This window comes from Pinus tabuliformis, chromosome 9 (genome assembly GCF_031772625.1).
Source record: "Pinus tabuliformis cultivar Carrire ecotype Pingquan chromosome 9, CPIR1, whole genome shotgun sequence".
Lineage (NCBI taxonomy): Eukaryota > Viridiplantae > Streptophyta > Pinopsida > Pinales > Pinaceae > Pinus > Pinus tabuliformis.
In genome coordinates this window covers 1,134,863,184-1,134,888,247 of record NC_142307.1, presented here as the reverse complement: position 1 = coordinate 1,134,888,247, position 25,064 = coordinate 1,134,863,184, and positions in this window count along the sequence as shown.

The window sequence follows — 25,064 nt, the reverse complement described above, 5'->3', positions numbered from 1 at the left end:
TTTTTTTTTTGGAAAATGTTAGGTGCCTAAAGCACTCTTCAAAATCCTAATACTTAAAATCATAAAAGTAAATGCATTAATCCCATAAGGACTAGGATTGGAATCCTGGTACAAATAAATATTAAAGGCACTCGAGAAAAAGAAAGACTTGGAGTTAGGGATCAACTTATATGATGTATAGAACAATCAAGAAAGCTAGATGACCAAATATTGGGAAGAAGGAGGTGGATTTCTTCAAAGGATTAGAATACTTAAAAAATGATGTAGAAGAACCTCTCTATGGAAGATGTTAAAGAAATGTCTATTTATATAGCTAAAAGGATGGTCATTAATCTAACTGTTTGACAATTATTGAGGATTAACAATTTCTTGTAATGATTGCTTCAACCATTCTTCAATGTACTCTTTCATAGGAGGAACTGTTATATAATGTTTGTCACATAGATAAAAAAATTACTCCTCAATATCTCATGCATCCACTCATAGTTGTTTAGTTGTAGTTGATTTATCCTCAATGTTGTTGACAAATGTGACTAACCATTTCTTAATTTCAGCTTTAGGGAAATATGTTAAGTTATCAAATTCAGAACCCATCGATGTCTTGGTAACCTTTAAATATTCCTTTACTATATATTGGGGGATTAAAATTGAGTCTCTAATAATTTGTGGGCACTGGAGGTCCTCAAAAACTTTAATAGCCTTAATAAAATCACTACTTCTTTGATCATTGACACTCAAACAATCAACAATAACTTCTTTGAACATTTTGATCCTTGTAGACCAACCAAAATTGATCTTCTTAATTCTCTTAAGAACCATGAGACTTTGATACATTCTCTGAAATTCACCTAATGAGCTAATTTTATGTACAAAATTTGGTAATTCATTATGGACAAATAATCAACCATTTTTAGGATCTCTTATCAAATGCTCAATGAATGAGTGAATTCTTTGTGATACATTTCTCAAATGTAAGGAACCTTCCAATATTTCTTCAATAATTTCCATTCTTTTTTTAATATTAGTTCCAATATAAGATCAAATTCTAGTTGAAAGGTGTGCCACTTTCTTTACATGATGGGTTGTGTGTTGATTTTCTAATAGTAGACAATATTAGAACAATTTCAAACTGATAACTTACTTCCAATGATACAATTTTTATTTCTTTAGAGAATTCCAATCTTTAAGCATTTACACTTGAAAATTTCAACCATTAACTTCATTAGAGGAATAGAGATCATAGTAAGAATAATGAAACAAGAGACACCAAAATTTCTTGAGACAAATCCGCACAAGGGGGAATAACCAATAATATTTCCTTATTTGAGAGAGAGAGAGAGTCAAATTCATCAAGTTGTACATCAAAACATTCTAGTCAAGGGTCAACCATTGATGAAATTAATTTCCAAGTCAAACAGAATCAAAGGAAAGAGAAAGTATGCAATTTGATTACAAGTCAATGTCTGTTTAAAGGGTCGAATTTTGAATTGTAGTAGCTTGGTCAAAGGGCTGAAATTTGGTCCGGTAATTCCTCTATCAAACTTTGGGAAAAGTATATGGTTTGACCTATAGTAAATCCTTAGTCAATTCCTAGAAACAAGAATAGAATCTTAGTCAACAAATAGAGAATATTCAACCTCCAAGTCCAGTCAATAATTCAGTCACACAACAAGAACAAGATCCAAGTAAACATTGGTCAAAGTAGAGATAAGATAGGTCAAACTTCACTGGAAAACTTTGTCTTGTTCCTCCTTCACAATTGTGAAAAAAATCCTTGTAATATGTTGAATGGATGAGTTTAAGTGATAGAAATATAGGCAACTCTTGATCATGAAGCATGGCTTTGGTAGCTTCCTTAATAGTTTTGTTTTTCCTTTTAGCACTACCATTTTATTGATGATTTTAGGGAACTATCATCTCCCTCTTAATTCTAGCATCCTTGCAAAAAAAATGAGCTCCTTGGATACGTATTCTCCTCCATATTCTCCTCCATTGTTAGATATCAAAGTTTTGATCCTTCTTCCTGTCACATTTTCAACCCGTGCCTTGAATTCATGAAACTTTTCAAACACTTCATCATTGGATTTCAAGAAATAAATACATTTTTTATGAGAGTAATCATCAATGAAAGTGACACAATACAAATAACCACCCAAGGATTTGTTAGACATAGGTCCACAAACATTAGATTGTATAAGATCGGATATTCCTTTGGACTGACTATCACTGCTAGTAAATCGTCCTATGGAATTTTCACCAAGAGCACATCCTTTGCAAACTCCATCATGTTCAATATTGATTTCAGGTACACCTTCATTCTAGTCAAGGAATTTTAATGAACATGAGTATACCTTTGATTCCATAGTTCACAAATATCAGAAGTGTTGTGTATCAAGGCTCGAATTGAGTGTCCAAGGAGATGATATAGGCCTCTTATTTGTACACCAATGACTTTGGAAGATTCAAAGGAGGAGTCTTTATTTCGTACTAAAACTTGACCATCAATGGATGTAATTATATATCCTTTGTCTAGAAGAGATGAAATGGATAACAAAATCTTCTTCAAACTAGGAACATATAAAATATTATTAATAGAGGCACTATCTACTGATTCCAATTGGAAGGATGATGAGCCAATTCCTTTGAATTTTTATTTTCCATTGTCTCCAAGGTCCACCCTTTGAGATATGTTCTTTTTAGCTAATTTATGAAGATTATCATGAATTCCAGTCATGTGCATAAAGACACCACTATCCACCAACCAAATTTCATCATGACCTGCAATAGAACCCATGAAAGCAGAATAAAAGGAATACTCATCATCATCATCAATATATTTCTTCCTAGGCCTCCTCTTGTATGGAGGTTCATTAATATCACTTGCAGAAGCATGTTTCTTCCGCTTCCTTTTTCAATCATCATTCCTTTGAGGATACCTATTTTGATAGTGATCATATGCTTAACAAGAAAACATTGAACAATTGACATGTCCCTTCTTTCTACAGAGGGAGGAGGAGGTTTCCTTTGTGGAGCAGGTCCTCTTTCTGGAGCAGGCCTTGGAGTCCATCTTGAAGAAGGTCGTCCACATATACTTCTTTGAAATCTTCCAAAATTTCTTCTTCCCTTGTTATTATTTGAGTGGGATACATAAGCTTGAGAATATTCAATTGGGTTTGGAATCTTACATTTAGACATGAGCTTAGATTCTTCTTGAATGCTATCAACCCATAATTTTTCAAAATTAGGTGCATTTTCTTTGCCATTGATTCTTGATGCAAAAGAATCCTAGGAGTTAGGCAGACCATTGAGTGTAGTAGTCATGAGTTCCTTATCAGATACAATTTCATCAACTGCCTTGAGTTGAACTCTTAATTGAGATATTCTTATGAAGTGTGATGTCACCATATCATTCTTTGTCCTCTTTGTATCATGAATTTGATTCCTTAAAATTATAGATTGTTCAATGTTGTTGATGGTGTATAATCCAATGAGAGCATCATACATTTCCTTGGAAGATTGATGACCAACAATATAAGGAATTAGATGATCTCTAATAGATTCCATAGTGATGCTCATGGATATGATGTCATCTTCTTTGAACTTTTCTTTCATTGCACCATCATCTTTTGGTTTAGTAACTTTTCCTTTCACAATATCCAAGGCCTTATCCCTTGCAAGAACAAGGTCAATTCTAGTCTTCCATGCTCTGAAGTTTGTATTTCCACATTTTTTTCTGCCTTCATGAAGGAATTCATGATGGAGATGATCAAACAAGACAAAAATATGTAGGACAAGGTCTCTTCAAAGTGATGTCAATGTTCTTCTCCTTCACCAAATATTTGATACCATGTTAATTTTCTAGCAATAGGAAAGACTAGAACAATTTTCAAATTGATAACTACTTCTAATGATACAAATTTGACTTTTTTATAGTATTCCAATCATTAAGCAGTTACACTTGAAAATTTCAACCATTAAATTCAGTAGAGAAAAATAGATTATAGTAAGAATAATGAAACAAGAGACACCAAAATTTCTTGGGATAAAACCTCACATGGGGGAAAACTTGACAGTCTTTCCTTATGAGAGAGAGAGAGTTCAATTCTTCAAATTGTACATCAAAATATTCTAGTCAAAGGTCAACCATTTACCACATTAATTTCTAAGTCAAATAGAGTCAAAGAGAAAGAAATTTTGCAATCTTCTTACAATAATGTCTGGTCATAGGGATAAGTTCCGGCTTGCAGTAGCTCGGTTAAAGGGACAAAATTTAGTCATGTAGTTCCTCAGTCAATCTGAAGGGTTTGACCTTTGGTCAATCCTCAATTAATGCCTAGAAATAAGGTTTGAATCTTAGTTAAAGAACAAATAATATTATGCCTCCAAGTCCATTCAATACTTTGGTCAAAAAACAACAAGAGGATCCAAGTCAACGCTGGTAAAAGCAGAGAAAAGAGAGGTCAAACTTCAATGGAAAACATTGTCTTCTTCCTCCTTCGAACATGTGAACAAAACTACATGTACTAGGTTGAATGGATGAGTTGACATGATTCCAAATGAAGTCCAACAAATGCCAATATATATGGGTGGCAAGAGGTGGGTTGTGATGTTGGGGTCAAACCCCTTCAAGTGGTGGGGCCGACTTGTCCAATTGAGGTTGACATGGACAACTAGAAAAAAAATTATTTCTTCTTTGACTTTGACAATGAAAATATTGATCACATCTACAATTTTCAATAGTGTGTCGACTGTAGTTACCATTTCCTTTGGTGCTTGGATGGCCAAAGGGGTCATAAAAAAGGGAGTCAGATTGATAAATTCTTCAAGATCATTTATTCTTTTCTTCAATCTCAAATTCCCTAATTCTTTTTATTTAATAGAGTCTACTAGGGCTTCACAAGTAGTTTGGTGTAGCTTTAGGAGTCCAAAAGATATTAATTTAGAAATGTTAACTTCTTTCCTTAACTGAAACTATCATAGCATGAATTTTTCTGGTTAGTGAGTGGTCATCAAAGGTGACCAAATCCTCTACAATTTCTTCAATCGTACATTTAATTTAAGCTATGTGAGCTATGACCTAGTTAGGTAGCATGGTGTTTTCAACTTCCATGTCGATGGGCTTCTTTCAAAGTTGAGCCTCCTTAGAATTCATTCTCTTTGATGAGTTGATAATGTGTGATATTTATAGGATCATATGGGGAGGTGTCTTCTCTCCATCTCCTCCTCTTAAGGGCATATTATTATTCATTCTCCCAATCACATTGTATCCTTTCTCTAATGAATTGAAGACAAAGTCAAGTGAGCCTAAGGTGTCAAAGTTGGTGGGGAATTTGTAGGATTTATGCCCCTTTATTTGTTCTATCGTCTTGAACTAGTGCCAGTTTCTATAACACATTATTCAACAAGGGTAGGAATTTATTTTTATATTGATGGGCCAATGTGGCTTTCTCAACTTTCCTCAATGATTATTGTATATATATTTCCATATTTAACTATGTTCATTTGTTTTGAAAATATACCTTCTCGGTAAAATCCTTGAATTCCCTTGACTTCAGTTAAATTTAAAGGATTTAAGGATTCCTAAAATTTATCTAGATTAATAGTGTTTATCATAATTACTTCTCTGATAGTAAAAGGCAAGGAAATGTGTTGCTTATTTTTCTTTCTATTGAATAATATTAACCATGGATAATACTTCCTACATATTTCAACAACAAAGTATCTATCCAACACAATTTTTGGAATTAATATGTGTTTCTATTGGAATCCAGAGATTTGAACTAGGGTGTTTTCTTCCCTTTCCTCATGTATTCCCTTTCCCCGAACAAAATCCTATGCTTCAGTGGAGATTCTACTGGGATCTTGCCCACAGGTGAATATATTGTGTGGACGTTGATGTTGTGCGGGAGATGAGTATGTGTGCGAGTATGATGTGCGGAGGTAGGTGTGAAGAAGGAAAGTATGTGGAGGATGGATGTGTGGAAGGAAAGTATGTAGAGGATGGGTGTGTATAAGGAAAGTATTTAGAGAGAAGGTGTGTGAAGGGAAGGTTTGTGTAGTTTATTTTCATATTAGTTTAGAAATTAGGATGTATATTCACAACTTCTCATGAAGTCTTAATCAAAATCACAAGACATAAACCTAATCTACTGCTCTGCAAAAGTTAATTCACAATTTAGAACAAAAATATCAGACATGCAATAAGAAATAACAAATATTCACACAATATTTTTCCTGGGGAAAGATATCTACTAAAAACCCTAATTCATGCTTGTACCAATCTAATGAATATAGATGTATTGCCATTGATTTTCTCAACTAAGCACAACCTACAACTGAATAACCTATCTCTCTACTCACTGAGAAGCTCTGACCTAGACTTAGTTAATTTCTCCCTCTACTTGAGCCCCCATTTCCTTGCACAATTCCTTGAGAAATGTGTGTGAGTATGATGTGCGGAGGTAGGTGTGCAGAAGGAAAGTATGTGGAGGATGGATGTGTGGAAGGAAATTATGTGGAGGATGGGTGTGTATAAGGAAAGTATTTAGAGAGAAGGTGTGTGAAGGGAAGGTTTGTGTAGTTTATTTTCATATTAGTTTAGAAATTAGGATGTATATTCACAACTTCTCATGAAGTCTTAATCAAAATCACAAGACATAAACCTAATCTACTGCTCTACAAAAGTTAATTCACAATTTAGAACAAAAATATCAGACATGCAATAAGAAATAACACATATTCACACAATATTTTTCCTGGGGAAAGATATCTACTAAAAACCCTAATTCCTACTTGTACCAATCTGATGAATATAGATGTATTGCCATTGATTTTCTCAACTAAGCACAACCTACAACTGAATAACCTATCTCTCTACTCACTGAGAAGCTCTGACCTAGACTTAGTTAATTTCTCCCTCTGCTTGAGCCCCTATTTCCTTGCACAATTCCTTGAGAAATTAGGCCCCTATTATTTAGGAATTTCTCCAAAATTGATTTCAATATTACTAAGGTTGATCATCTAACTGCATGAAACACCTATACACTCAAGATTATTCTACAATTGATGTTACACTTCCTTGGAATCTCCACCACAACTAGGGAACTCAAATTATCTGCATGCACTAGCTATTTTGGGCTGATTAATCAATTAATTAGATCATCATTGAACTTTACTGCAGTCCCATTGCACAACTAACCTTCCAATAGTTCCTCCAACAATTATAACTAGTTTAACTAAAAGAAAATTGAGATAACTAACTTTGATTCCTACAAATTAGCAATATCACATGCTTAACTGAACTCTAACTCCTCCAACTCGAATTTACTGAGTAAAATGGGTGACACAAGCCATGTCACACAAGTTAACTACATGCAAGTTTTCTGTTGATGTGGGAATTCAATTTTTCTCAATTTAATCTAGGCAAAATCAATTGAGAATTTCTTGCTGCATTTTTCAACACTCCCTCTCAACGAGAAAGGCATTACCAACCACCCCTATCGTACACCTGTGGAACTGAAACTTCCCTCTTGACGAAGCCTTTGTCAAAATGTTAGCAGCTTGTTCCTCTATCAAAATGTAGTGTAGCAACATTATCCGCCTTTGCACACAATCCCATAAATGATGATATCGATTCTCTATATGCTTGGATCGATCATGAAAAACAATATTCTCGGAGAGCTTAATGAAACTATGATTATCATAGTAGATCACATCTGGATCCATCATTTGACCAAACTATCCAACAAGTATCTTTCTCATCCAGATCGCCTCACATGTTGCTTGACTTACAATCATGTATTATGCTTCTTACGAGTTGAGCACCAAAAATATTTTCTTCTTGCTGTACTAAGAAGCCGTTGCTAACCCAACACCAAAAATTCCACATGATGTACTCTTTTGCCCTGATGGACTCCCCACCCAATCTGCATCTATGAAGCCACACAACTTCACTCCCTTTTTCCATTTGTACCATAGTCCAAACTAGATAGTGCCTCTGAGGTATCGTAAAACATGCTTAGCTCCCTTATAAAATAATTTGGTTTGCCTAACCATAGCTTGGCTCATATGGTTGACTGCATAACACTTATCTAGTCGTGTGTTCACAAGATACATTAGTGAACCCAATAGTTGTTGATAAATGGTAGCATCCACTTCTTCACTTGAAGTGGCATCCTCCTTCTTCCAGTTGGTCGTTAGAGGTGTATCCATGGGTTTAAAACTCTCCATGCGAAATCTCTATAATATCTCATTTGCATAATTTTCTTGAGACAAAAATAGTTCTTGATCGCCTTTCCATACTTCCAGTTGAGGAAGTAGTGCTTGCAACCCATGTCCTTCATTTCAAATTCCCTTGCAAGGTCCTCCTTGCAATATTTGATCAAATGATCATCACTAGTTCAAATTAAATCATCAACATATAAGACAATAATAAGTAATTTACATTATACCAAGATATGATAGAGGTTTGCATCCGCTTTAATTTTGGTGAAGTCCAAACCAGTGAAATAGCTATCAATCCAGGTGTACCAAGCACAAGGTGCTTGTTTGAGACTACAATGCTTGCTTGAGTCTACACACATGATACTCTCGATAAAATGTCTCAAAACCTTCTGGTTGCTCGATGTGCACCTCCTCCTTAATAAATCCATTGAGAAATTCTATTTTTACATCCATCTCGTGGATCTTCCACCCCATATACGTAGTGAGAGAAATAATTTCTCTAAGGGATTAATATATTGCTATAGGAGCAAAGGTATCCTCATAGTCAATTCCCTCAACTTGAGAGAATAATTTGGAAACAAATATGACCTTATACTTCTCTATGCTTTCGTTTGCTACATGCTTAACCTTGAAGATGCATATCGAGCCCACAATTAATTTATCTGTCGGTCTTGGGACCACTTCCCAAACATTGTTCTTTACAATAGATTCACATTCCTCCACCATTCTATCAACCCAAACATGTTTCTCTATTGCTTCCTCAAAAGAGGATGGCTCAGTATCTACAATTTCAGTCACTAGATCCATGTAGCTAGTGTACCTCTAAGGTGACCTTCTCTATCTACGTAAATTTAAAGGATCTCTCACATTCTCGCTCACATCCTACATAAGTATATCAACTTCCTTGGTTCTTTTTCTGCCTTCTCTGGATGGTTCTTCTTGAGTGGATGTCTCCACTCTCTGCTCCTCAATTTGTGATTTCTCCAAAACTTCTTGAGACTCCTCCATTGGAGATAAAAGCTCCACTTCTGGTGAGATTTGAAGCTCCCTCTCAAGAGAAAACTACATCACTTTCTCCTCATCAAAATTTACATCCCTTTGCACAAATATCATTCTGAGGGATAACAAGTACACATGGTAGTTGTAGGGAGTTTCTGTGTAACCTAGAAATACCCCAAATTCTGCTGTCAGCTCAAGCTTCTTCCTTGATTCTTTGGAGACATGAAAGTAAACAGAGGCTCCAAAAATCCTGAAGTGTGACACATCCAACTTTCTCCCCGAGAAATCCTCCTTTGGTGTAATCATGCCCAGAATTTGATAAGGACTCTGTTTATGAAAATAGACTATTGTATTACATGCCTCAAACCACAAATGCAGAGGTAGGCCTTGGTCATACATCACCATCGCTGCTCCCACAATGCTATAGTTCTTTCTCTCGGCCACCCGATTCTTCTATGGGTTGTGGGGTTCTATTAAATCTTGTTGAATTCCTTCTTTCACACATAAATTTTTGAATTCATTCGACACTTACTTACCTCCATTATCACTCATGAGAGCCTTCACCTTCTTGTTGTTTTCTTTCTAAACTACTGCCTTGAATTCTATGAACTTGGAGAATGTCTCATCTTTCTTCAGCATGAATAAGATCCATCACTTCCATGAGAAGTCATCAATAAAAATGACAAAATATTTGTGCCTAATAGTGGAGGTTGATAAGAAAGGTCTACAAACATCAAAGTGGATCCTTTCTAAGACTGCATGTGCTATTTGTCCCGATCATGGAATGTGGATTTTGTGTACTTACCCAAAGTACATTCTTTGCATACATCTTGTTGCTCAAGTTATCCTTTGGGGAGGCCTGTGGTATTTGTGGCATAATCTTTAGGGCATCATGATGCAAATGGTCAAGTATTCTATTCCAAAGTTCATTGGCACCGCAAATCTGTACCTTCTTTGTTTTTGTGCTTAATGTAACACAATATTCTACATCTAGCTTATATAAGTTCTTCACATGAACCCTAATCTGCTTCACATGTCTTGTGGCTATGTGTCTCAGGAATGAATTTCATTTGCTGAAGATCACATCATAACCAGGTCTTCCAAAACTGCAACAAAGATGATATTATTCTTTAGGCTCGAATAAACATGACATCCTTGATCCTGACAGGGGAGCCTGACTCCCTCTCAAAGGTGATTATACCAATCTTGGTTGCATTGTACCTTCCGTCATCCCCCAGCTCAATGTGCATCTGCAAGTGTTTCTCCTTCAAGTCACTGAAAAACTCTCTACACCTTGTCATGTGGAATGATGCACCTGAGTCCAACTACCACATGCTCATCATCACTGTGCTGGTCACACATACAATAAGGGTAAATTCAAGATCGAACTGTGAATCCAAGGAATCACCTACTTCTCCTCCTAAGGTATTATTGCTTGTCTTTTTTTGTGGACACTACGTGCTTGAATTCATGACAATTGAAGAATTTAATTTTGGACAAATATTTTATCTTGCCCCCTTTGCTGGATTTTGGCTTGGTTTGAGATTTATTCCCTTTTCCCTTCTTTCCCTTTGCAGCCAATACAAATTTTTATTTGTCCTCGCCCTTGGAAGAAGTACCATCTATGGTATTCTGCCTTATTAGCTCATGTACCAAATCAAACCATAAGTGTTCCCAATTTGGTAGTTTCACCCTCCCATTCATTGAATCTTGATAGCTATGCCAACCCTTGGGAAGGCCTAGAAGGGATAGGCTTACGAAGTCATCTTCTACAACATTAACACCAATCCCACCAAGTTCATCATGACATTGTGTGAACCTGCTCAGATACTATAGAATAGTGCCATTCTTTTGCATCTTGATATTTTGAAGTTTATTGGTGAGCACCAACATCCTGTGGTCACTACTATTCTCGAACAATTATGTCATTTATTTCCACATTGTGAATGGAATTTCTTTCCCATGGAGATTTGAGACAATGTGATCCTGTACTCCCTCCAAGATTATTCTCCTCAGATTGGCTACATCTTTCTTCCATTGAGAAAGGTTCTGGGCACTAGATGCTTGTGGTTGTTCAACATCTATCTTGATTTATTATAGTAAGCTATTGTCATCTAATATCGCCTCCATGTGATCCTTCCATGCGATGAAATTAGAGGTGCCTTCCAAGGCATACTCTAGCCTCAACCTGTTGAAGGTCATCTTCTCAGTCCTAAAGAGATCCTGCTACACTGAATTAAAAATTCAATCCTCATAATAAAGAACTTCAAAATTCATGTTCTACTACGAATCCTGCTCTGATATCATGTGGAAATTATGGTGTATATTTTCAATTTCTCATGAAGTTTTAATAAAATCACAAGATGCAAGCTTACTCTACTACTATGTGGAATTTAATTCACAATTTAAAACAAAAATATCATACATGCAATAAGAAATAACACACATGCACACAATATTTTTCCTAGGGAAAGAAATCTACTAAAAACCCCAAGGCCTGCTTGAATTAATCTAATGAATAGAGATGTATTACAATTTCATTGCTCAACTGAGCAAAAATTGCAAGTGAATAACCTATATCTCTACTCACTGAGAACCTATGACCCAAACTTAGTCAATTTATGCCTCTGCTTGAGCCCCTATCTCCTTGTGCAATTCCTTGAGAAATTAGGCCCCTATTATTCTCCAAAATGTATTGCGCAATTCCCAACGTTGGTCATCTGACTGCATGCAACACTTGTACACTCAAGACTAGTCAACAATTGATGTTACACTGCCTTGGAATCTCCACCACAACCGGTGAACTCAGAATTTCTACATGCACTACCTATTTTAGGATGATTGATCAGTTAACTGGATGATCACTAAGTTTGACTAAAGTCCCACTACACAACTGACCTTCCACTAGTTCCTCCAATAGTTGGAACTAGTTTAACTGAAAACAACTTGATATTACTAACTTTGATTGCTACAAATTAGTAATCACACATGCTAAAATGAATTTTAACTCCTCCAACTTGAATTTACTAAGTAAACTAGGTAACAAAATCCATGTCACACAAGTTAGCTGCATCTAAGTTGTCTGTTGACATGGAAACTCAAATTTTCTCAATTTAATCAAGGCAAAATATAATTTAGAATTTCTTGCTGCATTTTTCAACAAATAACAAATCAATTAAGTGTTGGACCTGGAGAAAGGAGTTCCAAGAAATCTTATATAGAAATTATTTTATGATTTTTTTGTCTACATGAGCCTACATTATTTTTGAAGTCAATTTGATTCTAATCGAGGATAATGACCCATCATGGGTTACTAAGAACCTAAGACATAACTAGTAGCCTACTCCCTTCAGCTATCAATTCAAAACTATAGTTTTTCCTCTAGATTCACAAGCTCATTTAATCTACTAAAACAAGAGAGAAGAATATACTTCTACTTTCAACTAGCGGAAGCCAATAGATCGTTGAAATCAATATGAACAAGAAGAAGACAAATCAATGGCACATAGCACAATATTTATATGGGGAAAGACATAGCTCAAAACCCTGCCTATATATATTGTATTAACTAGAAATCCAAGATGAGAATACAATTCTTGTTCTCACAAGAACAATCCCTGCACAAGTATAATCAACTCTCAGCTCACAAGCTAGCTTAAATCAAATCCTTATCCTATTATTATGCTCTCCAAGCCCCTATTTCCTTGTGCAATTCCTAGGATGAATAGTTTGTATTTAAAGGGAATTCATGCTTCCAAAACTGCCCAATCAGTTAATCATACAACTGATAGTACACAGTTCCTACACTCTAGTCTCAATTGGGTCTTTCTCAGAACTAACATGCATGAGTTTCCAATGAGTGAATCTTCAGTTATCTGGAGTAGCCCCTGTGGGTGCACCAGTGCACTAAATGACTACTAATCCTCTACTAGTTCAACAAATAGTTAGAACTAGTTTAACTGTCTATAACTCAATAAACTGAGTTATCTAATTACAACTCAATCTAAACTCATATTGGACCCCTAAAATTTAGGGAGAACACTTACATGAATTCCAAAAGACTTACAACTAGAAATTAATAAGATAATTAAGTTAATTAAACTTAATTAACTATTTACGAGTTGTTATGAGAATATAATTCGATTTTAATTCACATTTTAATTCAAGGACAAATTAAATTGGAATTTATGGATTCTATTTTTTAACATTTCTTGTTGTTATTTTCAACAAAAACTTACAAAAAATATATTTGAAAGATTTTACAAGATACAAATATACACTATATACATTTCTACGGTACAAGGAAGTGTGAAAGTTTGTTATGCGAAGAAATGTTTGAGGTGTTTCCCACTCACAAGATAACTGAGTAGTTGATCCTCTTGTTAGTATCATGTTTACACATTCATTTCAAGGCAATGATATCAGTCCATCTTTTGCAAGATCATAATTATGTAAAGGAGGTATTGTATTTTTTACAAAGTTTGATAGCTAAGCCTAGGAAAATGTATCATTAAACTTCTTTCACCTAACCCTAAGCTTATGCTAAAATTCTCGCAGTGCTTTGACCTATAGTCAAAATTCAGCTAGTGATACAAAATATTTTCGTAGTGTGGCACTACAAAATATTTTCGCAGTGCGTCTCGAAAAAAATTAAAAAGCAGTTTTCAACCCTCTAATCCCATTCTTTTGAGCACTCAAGTGTTGATTCATAAAATATTATTCCTCCCCATTCATGATGTGACAACTTCTAACATTTTTATGTCCAATAAAGTCATTAAAGAACAAATCTTAATCTACCATGTTTTCCCTAAAACAAAGTTTTCCAGCAAACCCATATTTGCAGTTTTAATGTGCAGGAAGGTTGTTGAGTGTCTTACAACCTTTAGTTAGAGTGTTTCAAGGTTAGTGAAATTGTTTTCAGGTCTAGAATCTTTGAAATATGGGTCGGTATGGTCATGTAAAGAGATTTGAACCTGATGGCATGTATTTTGAGGTATATCCCAAAATGTTGGATATTTTCGTAAATGCAAGTTGGGAGCCAGTATTTCAGCATTTCAATGGTCATAATCTCAGTAGGTTCCATTATTTTATATTCTCCTTCAATTACAACACAATTATAATCAGGACAGTGTAGTTCCCTGTTACAGAGGAGTCTATTGCTGAAGCAACAAGTTTGCCAACATAGGGTGAAAGATGGTTAAAAAAATGGAGGTTGTTGAATGTAGATTTTAATTTCTTCCTCAAAGAGGAATGTCAAAATCAAGATTGGGATTTAGGGGTCCTCTAAAGTATGTTGAAGTCACAATGGTATTTTTCACTTAGAACTGTTTATCTCTTCTTCACCTGTGAAGGCAGGTATTCCAAAGCCTACTTATATCATATGACCTTTCTCTGTAACTTGGAAGGTTTTAGAAAAATGAATTTACCATATTTCGTACATCAATTTTTTTCAAAAATGTGCACTAAAGAGAGGAAAATACCTGAGCTACAAGCCCATGATATTTGTCATCATGACCTAATTGAAATCTTATACACTCATGAGTTGAATAAGAAAGTGGAAAAATTCAGGCAAATGAGGCAAAGAAACCCAAACCCACCTGTACCTAGAAGATCAAAGAGAGGCCAAAACAAAGTTTCTACCCAAGCTTTATCTCAAGAAACCAAGGGAGAATCTAGTCACCTCCAGGTTGAAAAACATGATGAAGTCCCTGTGAAAGCACCTGAGATTAAAATTTATGAAGGAAAGACTAGAAGCCAACAAAAGATTATAGTAGAAGAAGAGCAAACAAAATAGAAAGCATCAAAAAGAAAAAAGGGCAAGAATAAAATTGGAATAGAGGATGAATAAGCTGAGACAAAGATTAGGGCTCATGGAAAAAGACATCACACTCACCCTACTAATAAATTGAGATTAAATTTCAAAGCTAGGATGAAACCTAAAATGAAAGAAACAATTATTATCATTGATGTAGAAGAGAAAATATAACAGACTTCAAAGAACAGAAAAAGACAGAGGAAAATAGAGAATTTTGAGAAGAAGAAAGGGAAAACCCTAAAAGATCACAAAATTCCACAAAAACATATGATAAGGTGACAAGGAGTCAAAACCAGCTAGACATCCTTGCTCAAGTTGCAAAAGATATAGAGAAATGATTAGTTGAATTCAAGGGAAAAGTATCACATAAACCCTAATTTTGTTGCATCAAACCCTAATTTTTCTTCAAAAATTGGCTTGCTCAAGTTAATCTTTAAGCAGTAAATGTTTTTTGAATATAATGTGGTAAAATATCAAAGCTTTTTGTGGCTAAAAGAGTATGCGCCAACATGAGAAAAGAAATTAGTGAAGCAGTTACACAATTTTGGCATCATTTCTAGGTTCAGGCATCGATTGGATACAAGGAGGGAATATGAGTTTGGCTCAAGATATCAAGGCTATAAACAAGTAGAAAAATCTAGATCCTATCTTGGAGCAGTGACTTCGCTATTGTTCCAAGATACCAATAGGAAATACATATAGAAGTATTATACTCTATTTTGACCAATGATTGTGTACTAGATTAGAGATACGAGGAGATAAGATGGTAGGGTTAATATGATTTTTATCAATTAAACTCTCAAATTATGTAAATATTTTGTAATTATTGCTACCATACTTCAAGTAGATTATCTCTATTTTATTTTCCTATATAGTACATGAAAATATGGAAAAAGGGTTGGTTTTTTGAAAATAAATAGTCACTGTCTATGTGTTTTGAATACTTTATTCATTTCAATTTGCCAAGATCAGTAGATTTTGACTAGTGATATAAAGATCCATGTGATAATAGGTTTTAGTATGTATTCTCTATGTTTTTTTATAATTTCTTCTTTATAATCTCATGAATGTATGTCTTCTGAGTATTTGAAAAAATATTAATTGATTCAAAATTAATTTTTGTTGTGATGCTTTGAGTTGATTTTTTCAAATGTTCTCACTTTGATCTGTTAGCTCTGCTATGCAACGCTGATTCTCTAAAGGTCAGAAAGGGCTTGTTTCATTTGGTGGCATCTTCAAAGGAACTCACAATGGTCACCTTTTCCTTTTCCCTCCACCCCACTTATTCTCTGCCACCTCTGTTACCCTATTTTCCTCCTAAACCCAGCAAAATAGCCCCTTTGCCTTTAAGCCCCGAGCGCAAAGCCTAAACCCGCCATAAAACCTCAACTATATGACTTTGCGCCTTTATAACTCATCGCCTGTTACCTCCGCCATTGATCTTCCCCGCTGAATCCAACGACTCCCATCGTGCCTGATAAAGTAACCCGCACGATAATTTCCCCACCGTCTGATCATCTCTGTAAAGATCCAACGGCTTTTGCTCTCCTTGCACCCGCAAATCAATTGAACATTAGTGTGGGATGACAGCGGTTTTTCTCTCTCATCCACCGCTATGTGTCGATCGCTGAGTGGCATCACACGCCCCTGTCCTTTTACCGCTTTATGCCCAAAAGCGGTGTGATCAATACCAAAACCGCCCGACCAATCCGCCCCTACTTGTTAACGACCACGCAGCTCCACTGCCTAATCACCGTTCAATTTGTCTGCTAAAGATCCAATGGCCCTCATTCACGCCACTCTTGCCTCGGCCGATAACCTTTGTCGAGCCATCTCCGCCATCCATTTCCTCGATCTGACGACCATCCTTTCTGCTCATCCAACTCATCCACTCACCCATGCATTCCACAACCTTCACCATTCCATTTTCCTGAAGAAGGAAGATGACCAGCTTGCCATTACTAGTCACTATCAGACTTCTAACAACCATATTTAACAAACAGCATGGCCAAGGGAGAAAGGACAAGCACGACCCTGTGATTGCATTTATCAGTTATGGAACCCCACTGGTACGAGCACTCCAACTGCCTAAGGTACAACACAACACCTGAGAAGATCAGAGTCATCCATTGAAGCAAGAAAGCATGATCAGAGACTCCATCAGGTAGTTAAATGTGGTTGGTGGTCAATTATGACCCCTCCATACCTAAAATGGCCAAGTGCCCTTGTAATGAAACCTATAAATACCCAGAAACAAGATGTAATCAGGGTTGATGGTTGGCATTTGATGTAAATTTCAACTTCTGGAGACTGTAGATATTTTGTCACTTGCAATGTCTCGTCTTCATTTTCAGCTAATACAAGCTTCTTTTGCTGTTAACTGCTCACTTTCCATTTCCCTCTGTTCTAAGCTGTGCCTGATATGCTGTGTTCTTGATCTCTTGATGTTTAGCACTAGATAGCTGTCATCCTATCTCTGTGTTAGAATCTTGTATGCATCATTGAATAGGTGGTCCAGGTTTCTTTCTATCTAATGCAGGAGAGCTGTCATCCTGTCTTTGCATTAGTGGAATAGATTTGCAGACTTCTTTACTAGTTGTAGCCGACCATCACATGGTCTTGTGCATCTGCTGGTGTGGTTAGTGTTTAGTCAATTTAGTGTTTCTAAATTGATGTCATTAATTGTCAACCCGGGGCTCGTAAGCTGATGAAGTGAAGGTGTACTATATGTACTTAAGCAACTTTCTTAGAGCTTTTGTCGTTTGGGGGTGTTGTTTATGGTTAACTTATCTTCCTAAGATGGAGTGATGATTATAGACAGATGAGTGCAAGTGTGTGAAAAGTGAGTTCTATATGAGTGAAAGTGTGTGTGATTGGTGATTCTAATTACTTGCTGAATTTGTAAAGGAAAAGAACTTGAAAGAAATGAATAAATTGAAATGACTTGAAAGTAAATGACCACGTTCTAATGGCATTAGTCTCTATCCATATTGCTGCAAATAAAAGAAACAAGAAAATCACTTCAAGGATTGATGATAATGATTATCTCCTCCTAACTCCCTGCTTCTACCACATAGTACTGCGTAAAACACGATTAGGAGGTAGCTGAAGACAAATCCAAGAATTGATAAAAACTCTAAGTGACAAATTATAGCACTACTAAGCCTTTTCCATCATACTGCTTCCTACATGTGTGATTATGTGTAACAAGTGGAAAAAGTATTAGTGCCACAAGCCAAGACTACTTAAAAACAAGCTGCAATTAATTAGTGTTCTGTTCTCTGAAAGATAAACCATTCATGATAAAGAGAACATAAATTAGTTAGCATCCAACTTGTAAAACTAAGCTAAAAACTAGTCTAGAAAACAGAGTAAAAAGGGCAGCATTATGAACAAGACAACTGCAACTACCATTAGGTATTAAAGCAAACACAACACACTCAATCCCGGGTGAAAACCTGCAAAGAAGTAAATCTGATCAGTGAAAATAAAGGCTGCAGCAATGAAAAGAAGTCAAGCTGTACATAACTCAAGAAAAGGAAATGCTGTAGATGAAATAAAGAAATTGCAGAAATATACACATGAAATACTTTACAAGGCTAATACGAACAGGGGTCCTCCATTCATATTATCCACAGAAAACTCAGATGCTCTTAAGACTTCAAAACAGCGTTTCCATTACTTTATATGCAGAGATACATAGTCAAAAAGTGCTTGAACAGCTCTTATCAAAACAAAGTTTGAAAACGTGCCAAAATTCTCACAAGTACATACACTACAACATCTAAAAAGTTAACATAAGCGTACGCAGACGCAAATATATATAGGCATCTGCAAGATGGCCTAGTACGTAAACATAAAAACAGAAAATAAACTGACTGTCAAGCGTATTAAAGGTGCAGTTAACACGTCATAGGCTTCGTGGTCAAGCTGGAGGTCCTGGTCGATATGGGCAATGAATCCAGCATTAGATCATGTCCCCCACGGCTTTCAAAACACGGACAAGTCACCTTTTCCACCGACGTGATCAAACAGCTTACGTATCAATGTTAAGCTGCCTTTATTTGACCGTAACTTGACCCCCTTTGACCGGAGGTACAAATGACGTGGCCGACTGAACTGATGGCACAGGAACCTCGAGCACGTATATTCCAACATGCCCACGTGGCTCGTTCTGCAAAATAGCACGTGGAACCTTGAGATCAACAAAATGGCTGCGGGATCATCAGATGGCTGCGGAATCAGCAGATGGCTGGGGAATCAGCAGAAAGCTGCGGAATACCTGTAAGTATGTCAAAAACTAAACAAAACAATTACCCATTAGCAAAGCTCACTTGATCATGTTTAATGACAACTAATGTAATGATCTGGGTGGAAAATGAGGCAAAAGAGAGAGGAAAGTGATGAAAACAGTAGGTAATGATGGATGATAAGGTGTAAAGTAGGGACTGTACATACCCCCACTACGAGGGCATTGCATGTCCTCATGCAAAAATTCTGATCAATCAACCTGCTGTGATGCCTCTGCCAAGACATCCAATCTCTTCTTCTTTCTCTGTGTAGACACATTTACCCTTGGCTTCTTTACTAAGCATCTGAACTTTAGGTTGATCAAGGCTCTGTTTAGCTTTTTGCATCTCTTCCTTAACTTTTTGTTATTTCTTTGCCACAGGCCCAAATGTAACATGGTGTTATCATGAATCATCTTATCCAATTTGGCTTGCTCTTTCAACTTCTCATTTTCTTGCATGATATGTCGATTTAGAACCTCAATCTCAAAAATTTCCTGTTTCAAGGAGTGGACTTGTTGTTCTAAAGGCTGAACATTACTTGGGCCAGCGGCTGCTTGCTCCAATGTTTCCAGATAATTATACACTTTTTGCTGCTCCGGGTCCACTTCAGGTGACTTTTTGGGACTTGGTTCATAATCAAATTCAGATCCATGTTCATGCTCAAGTTCATGTTCAAACGGACTTTCCTCACGTGGAGGACTAGTCTCAATGTGCTCAGCGTGTGAAGGACTTTCCTCCAAGTCAGGACTTGTAGCACCTTTTTGAGGTGAGCTTAAGTCAATGAAGAATGACTGTTTACCCTTTGTGGCCCCTACTTTTCTGTTTTGTAATCTGCTGCTCCTTCTTACAGAGGTGGTACTCTGTTTTTCTTTTGGTATTTTCTGCTGTTTTTCCACCTTTTTAGAGAGGGCAGTTTTATGAAGTTTGGCCATTCTTTGAGCTAAGGGTTGAGTGTCTTCCTCACTAGTATTCTCAGGAGTGAGGTGAGTTTCTTGGACTACAGATTTACCTTTATCTTGCTTACGTTTCTTCTTCCCTTCTTTCCTTTTCTGTGCAATTTCTTGAGCAAGTTCTGAAAGAGTTTCAGTGATAATTCCTTGGGCTGCTTGATTATCATCTTCAGTAATTCCAGGATCAATATCCTGTTCAGGATGCTATATATCAGTTTCCTCATCAAACTGTTCTTGAACAGTTTCCTCTTGGGCAGTGGTATCAGGAACAATGGTTTCTGTTTGGGCAGTAGTATCTTGGTTAACCCCCTCTCCTCTTTTTCTTCTACTTCTTTTTGGCACTTGAGGGGACACTCCAGAAGTTTCTCCTCATTCTTGAAAATGGTTTCTTATGAGAAACCTCTCCCATGTGTCTCTTTTTTATTTTAATTGTTCCTCAACCAGCAATTTCACAAGACCGTGATGACATAAATGTGCTTCAATATTTCTAGGGTTCTTTTGGACCATTGCACACATTTTCTTAAGACTTGAAAATAGAAAGTAAGGGAGGTTAATATCATCTCCTAAAAAATGCATCATAACCTTTGCATGATAAACATATAAGACCCCAAATCTTCCTTCACAAGTGAAAAATTTCTGTACTAACAAGAGTAAAGTGGTCCACTCCTCCTTAACATAAGAAACAGGAATCCCTTTGGTAAAGATACTTGTGTCCATACCTGGGTTTTTCAAAATTTGTTTCCACTGCTGATCTTGAACTGCCCGGTTCTTAAACCACCTTTCTCCGGTCTGTGGAAGTGAGGTAGCTTGTGCTATGCTGCTTTCATTGACTGTGAATTGTAAGTCCCCTATCTCCACGTGACCATCTTTTTCTCTGAAGGACCTTGCAAAGGCCTTTGTCACCTCCTTATGGTAGCCTTTGAACTTCTGTACGCATTGTAACCAGTTTGCCTTTTGTAATGCCTCTTTGACCTGAGGATAACCCTCCAAAAACTTTGAACCTTCCGGTTCTGCTCTTAGGAGTTTTCCCATTAGCTCTTATGGCTCTGTTCTAAAACACGGCTTTAAGGATGGCTTTACACAGTAAACTCACGGCTCTGTTTTGGAACACGGCTTCAAAACGGCTTCGACTCAGTGGATTTACGGCCTCAACATAGTGGATTATGGTTTTAGCTTTGGATACGGCCGTAACAGACCTTCACTGGTGATAGAATTAGCGTAGAGGAAAAACAGAGTATAGTAGCAGCGTATTGCGCAACGTAAATGGAATGAAACAGTGAGTGGAAATGAAACAACAGAAGTGAAATGATATGAGCGTAAGAGGGTAGAAGGGTTATGGAATAATGAATGGAAATGGCTATGTCCTTAGATTTCGGTTCGAAGTTACACTTGGCTGCGTGAGTTAATGTCATAGAGACGTAGTACATTAGGTTACGTCACCTAAGTACGAGATCTTAATGAGAGAAGCAGCCGCAAGTGAAATTCAAAATCGTGGTAATCAAGGACTGATAGACGTGGGAGATACGTGGGTATATGGTTGCATGACTGGTAATCATTACACTTAGTGGCAAGAAACATAACCTAGAAAACTTTGCATAATGAAATAACTGCAAGTTTAGGTTTTTAAACCATACCTCAGATTCCCGCTTAGATTTGCCTTTGATGATTTGCCACTAACCCTTCGCTGATTTATGGCTGTTGCATGACCATTTTTTATTTATTATTGATGACTACTGAGCTGCAAAGAAATTTCAAACAGACTGTGTTTTTTTTTTTTTTTTTTTTATGCAGGTACAGAGAGCTGCGGAATCATTAGATGGCTGCAGAATCCTCAGATGGCTGCGGAATCTGCAGTAGTAGCCTCCGACTGCACAAAAGCAACTTTAGTTGTAAAAAAAAATGACTTTATTGATGGAATGGAGTGTAGTGAGTGGATGGATGAATGAAAAAAATGAGGTGGAGTGGAAAATGAATGAAATGGTGGGTGAAATGGTGGTGATGATGAAATGAGATGAAATAAGGGGAGAAAGAGATTTTTTTTTTTTTTTTTTGGAAAACATGAGGTGTCAGGTGACCCTGATTTTCACCTCAGGTTTTCTGTATGAGACTGCCAATCAGAGATTGGTTTTCAGGCTCATACATTTATTTATTTATTTATTTTATTTTTTTTTCAAAAACCAAAGATTAGGCTGATGGAGGAGAAGAATCCTTCTCCACCAACCTGATTGCAGAATCTTCTTTGAACAATTTGACAAACTCTTCTTTTGAGAATGGCTTCTGGTAGATTTTCAAGCGGTGGCCATTCACAATAAGAGGAGTATGAAATTCATCAATAGTTTTTACTCGAACTGCTCCATTGCTAAAGACTTCATCAATCTCATATGGCCCAAGCCAATGAGTTTGAAACTTTCCTTTGAAGTCTTTGAATTTTGAATCAAACAATAGGGCCCAATCTCCTTTCTGAAACTTCCTTTCTTTGATATGACGATCATGCCATTTAGATCTTTGGTGCTGAACTAGATCGGTCCTTAGAATTGCATCTTGTCTCATTTCATCTAGCTCATTTAGCTGGTCCATTCTGTGTCTTTGAGCTTCTGAGAGGCTCATTCCCAATTGGACTGCCATCTTGAAGGTCTTGATTTGGAACTCAATAGGAAGCAGGACTTCCTTCCCATAAACAAGTTCATAGGGAGAATGTCCTGTTGTGTTCTTCCATGTGGTCCTATAGGCCCATAAGGCTTCAGGGAGCCTTTCTGCCCAATCTCTTCTATGAAGATGAACAGTCTTGGTGATAATGCCTTCAAGAACTTTATTGGTAGATTCCACTTGACCATTGGATTGCGGATGGTAGGGAGTAGATGTTCTGTGCTTGATCTTATATTCCTCCATCAGCTTCTCCATCAAATTAGATGTAAACTGGCTGCCTTGATCTATCACAATTTCCCTTGGGACACCAAAACGAGTGAAGATATCCTCAAAAAGAAATTGAACAACTGAATTTTCAGTGGCAGAAGGCAATGCTTTTGCTTCTACCCACTTAGTAACATAATCAGTACAAACCAGTATATATTTCTTTTGCTTTGATGGTGGATTAATTGGTCCAACGAAATCTAGAGCCCATTTCTCAAAGGGTTCGGTGCATAGCTGAGGCTGTAGAGGCATTTCATTTGAAGGAGTTGGTTTCCCAACTCTTTGGCAGCTGTCACACCTTTTAACATATTGCTTTGCATCTTTAAAGAGAGAAGGCCAATAATATCCTAGAGAAAGGATTTTATAGGCTGTCCTCTTGTCCGCAAAGTGCCCGCCGCATGGTTCATCATGACATGCCTTAAGGATGTCAGGCATTTCATCTTCCCGAACACACCTTCTGATTATACAATCTGGCCCTGTTTTGAACAATTCATTAGAAATCCAAGAATAATGTGAACTCTCCCGAATGATTTTCCTTTTCTCATTAGGAAATAAGTGTAGAGGAAGTTTCCCTGTAACAAGATAATTAGCCATATCTGCATACCAAGGAGTCTTGGTAGTCACTGCAAACAAGTATTCATCTGGAAACTTATCTTCTACTGGAGAATCCTCATTAGTGTTTTGGATTCTAGACAAGAAATCAGCTACTGTGTTTTGCTTTCCAGGTCTATCTAACACAGTAATGTTGAATTCTTGCAAAAGTAAAAGCCATCTTGTAACTCTACCATTAGTGACAGGTTTGTTCATTAAGTATCTTATGGCAGAGTGATCAGTATGGACAAAGGTTTCATAGCCGGTTATGTAGTGTCTGAACTTGTTGATTGCATGTACCACAGCTAAGAACTCTTTTTCTGTAACAGTATAATTTAACTCAGTAGGAGTCAAATTCTTACTTGTGTAATAAATGGCATAAGGGATCAAATCCTTTTGTCCCAAAACAGCTCCTAGAGCTGTATCTGAAGCATCAGTAGAAATGTGGAAAGGGAGTTTCCAATTTGGCCCCCTTAAGATGGGTGCTTCAGATATTCTAGACTTTAAAGCTTCAAAGGCAGATTGACACTCAGGATCCCATTTAAACTCACAGTCCTTGGTAAGCAATTTGAAAAGAGGAGATGCTATCCTAGTGAAGTTTTCAATAAATCTTCTGTAATACCCAGTAAACCCAAGAAAACTTCTAACATCCTTTTGGCAATTTGGAACAGGTAACTTAGAGATGACTTCAACTTTGGATTTATCAACCTTGATCCCATCCCCTGAAATATGATGTCCTAAAACAATCCCTTCAGTAAACATCATAAAACACTTTTCATGACTTAAAGAAAGATTTGTTTCCTTACATCTTACCAATACTTTTTCCAAATTTTCCAAAGTTTCTTCAAATGTATTACCATAAACTGTGAAATTGTCCATGTATACCTCTACACAATCATGAATCAGATCTGAAAAAATTCCTAATACAGCCCTTTGAAATGTAGCAGGTGCATTGCACAATCCAAAAGGGAGTACTCGGTAGGCAAAAGTTCCCCAAGGACAAGTAAATGTGGTTTTGTCTTGATCTTCAGGTGCTACCTGAATTTGATTGTACCCACTAAAACCATCCAAGAATGAGAAATACTTTTTACCTGCTAAAGTATCTAGTACCTGATCAATAAAAGGTAAAGGAAAATGATCCTTTAAGGTTGCCTTGTTCAATTCTCGATAATCAATGCAAACTCTCCATTTACCATTCTTTTTGGGCACTATAACCAAGGGAGAAACCCATTGGCTGTCTGAGATGGGGTAAATGAAGTTTACCTTGAGTAATTTCTGCAGTTC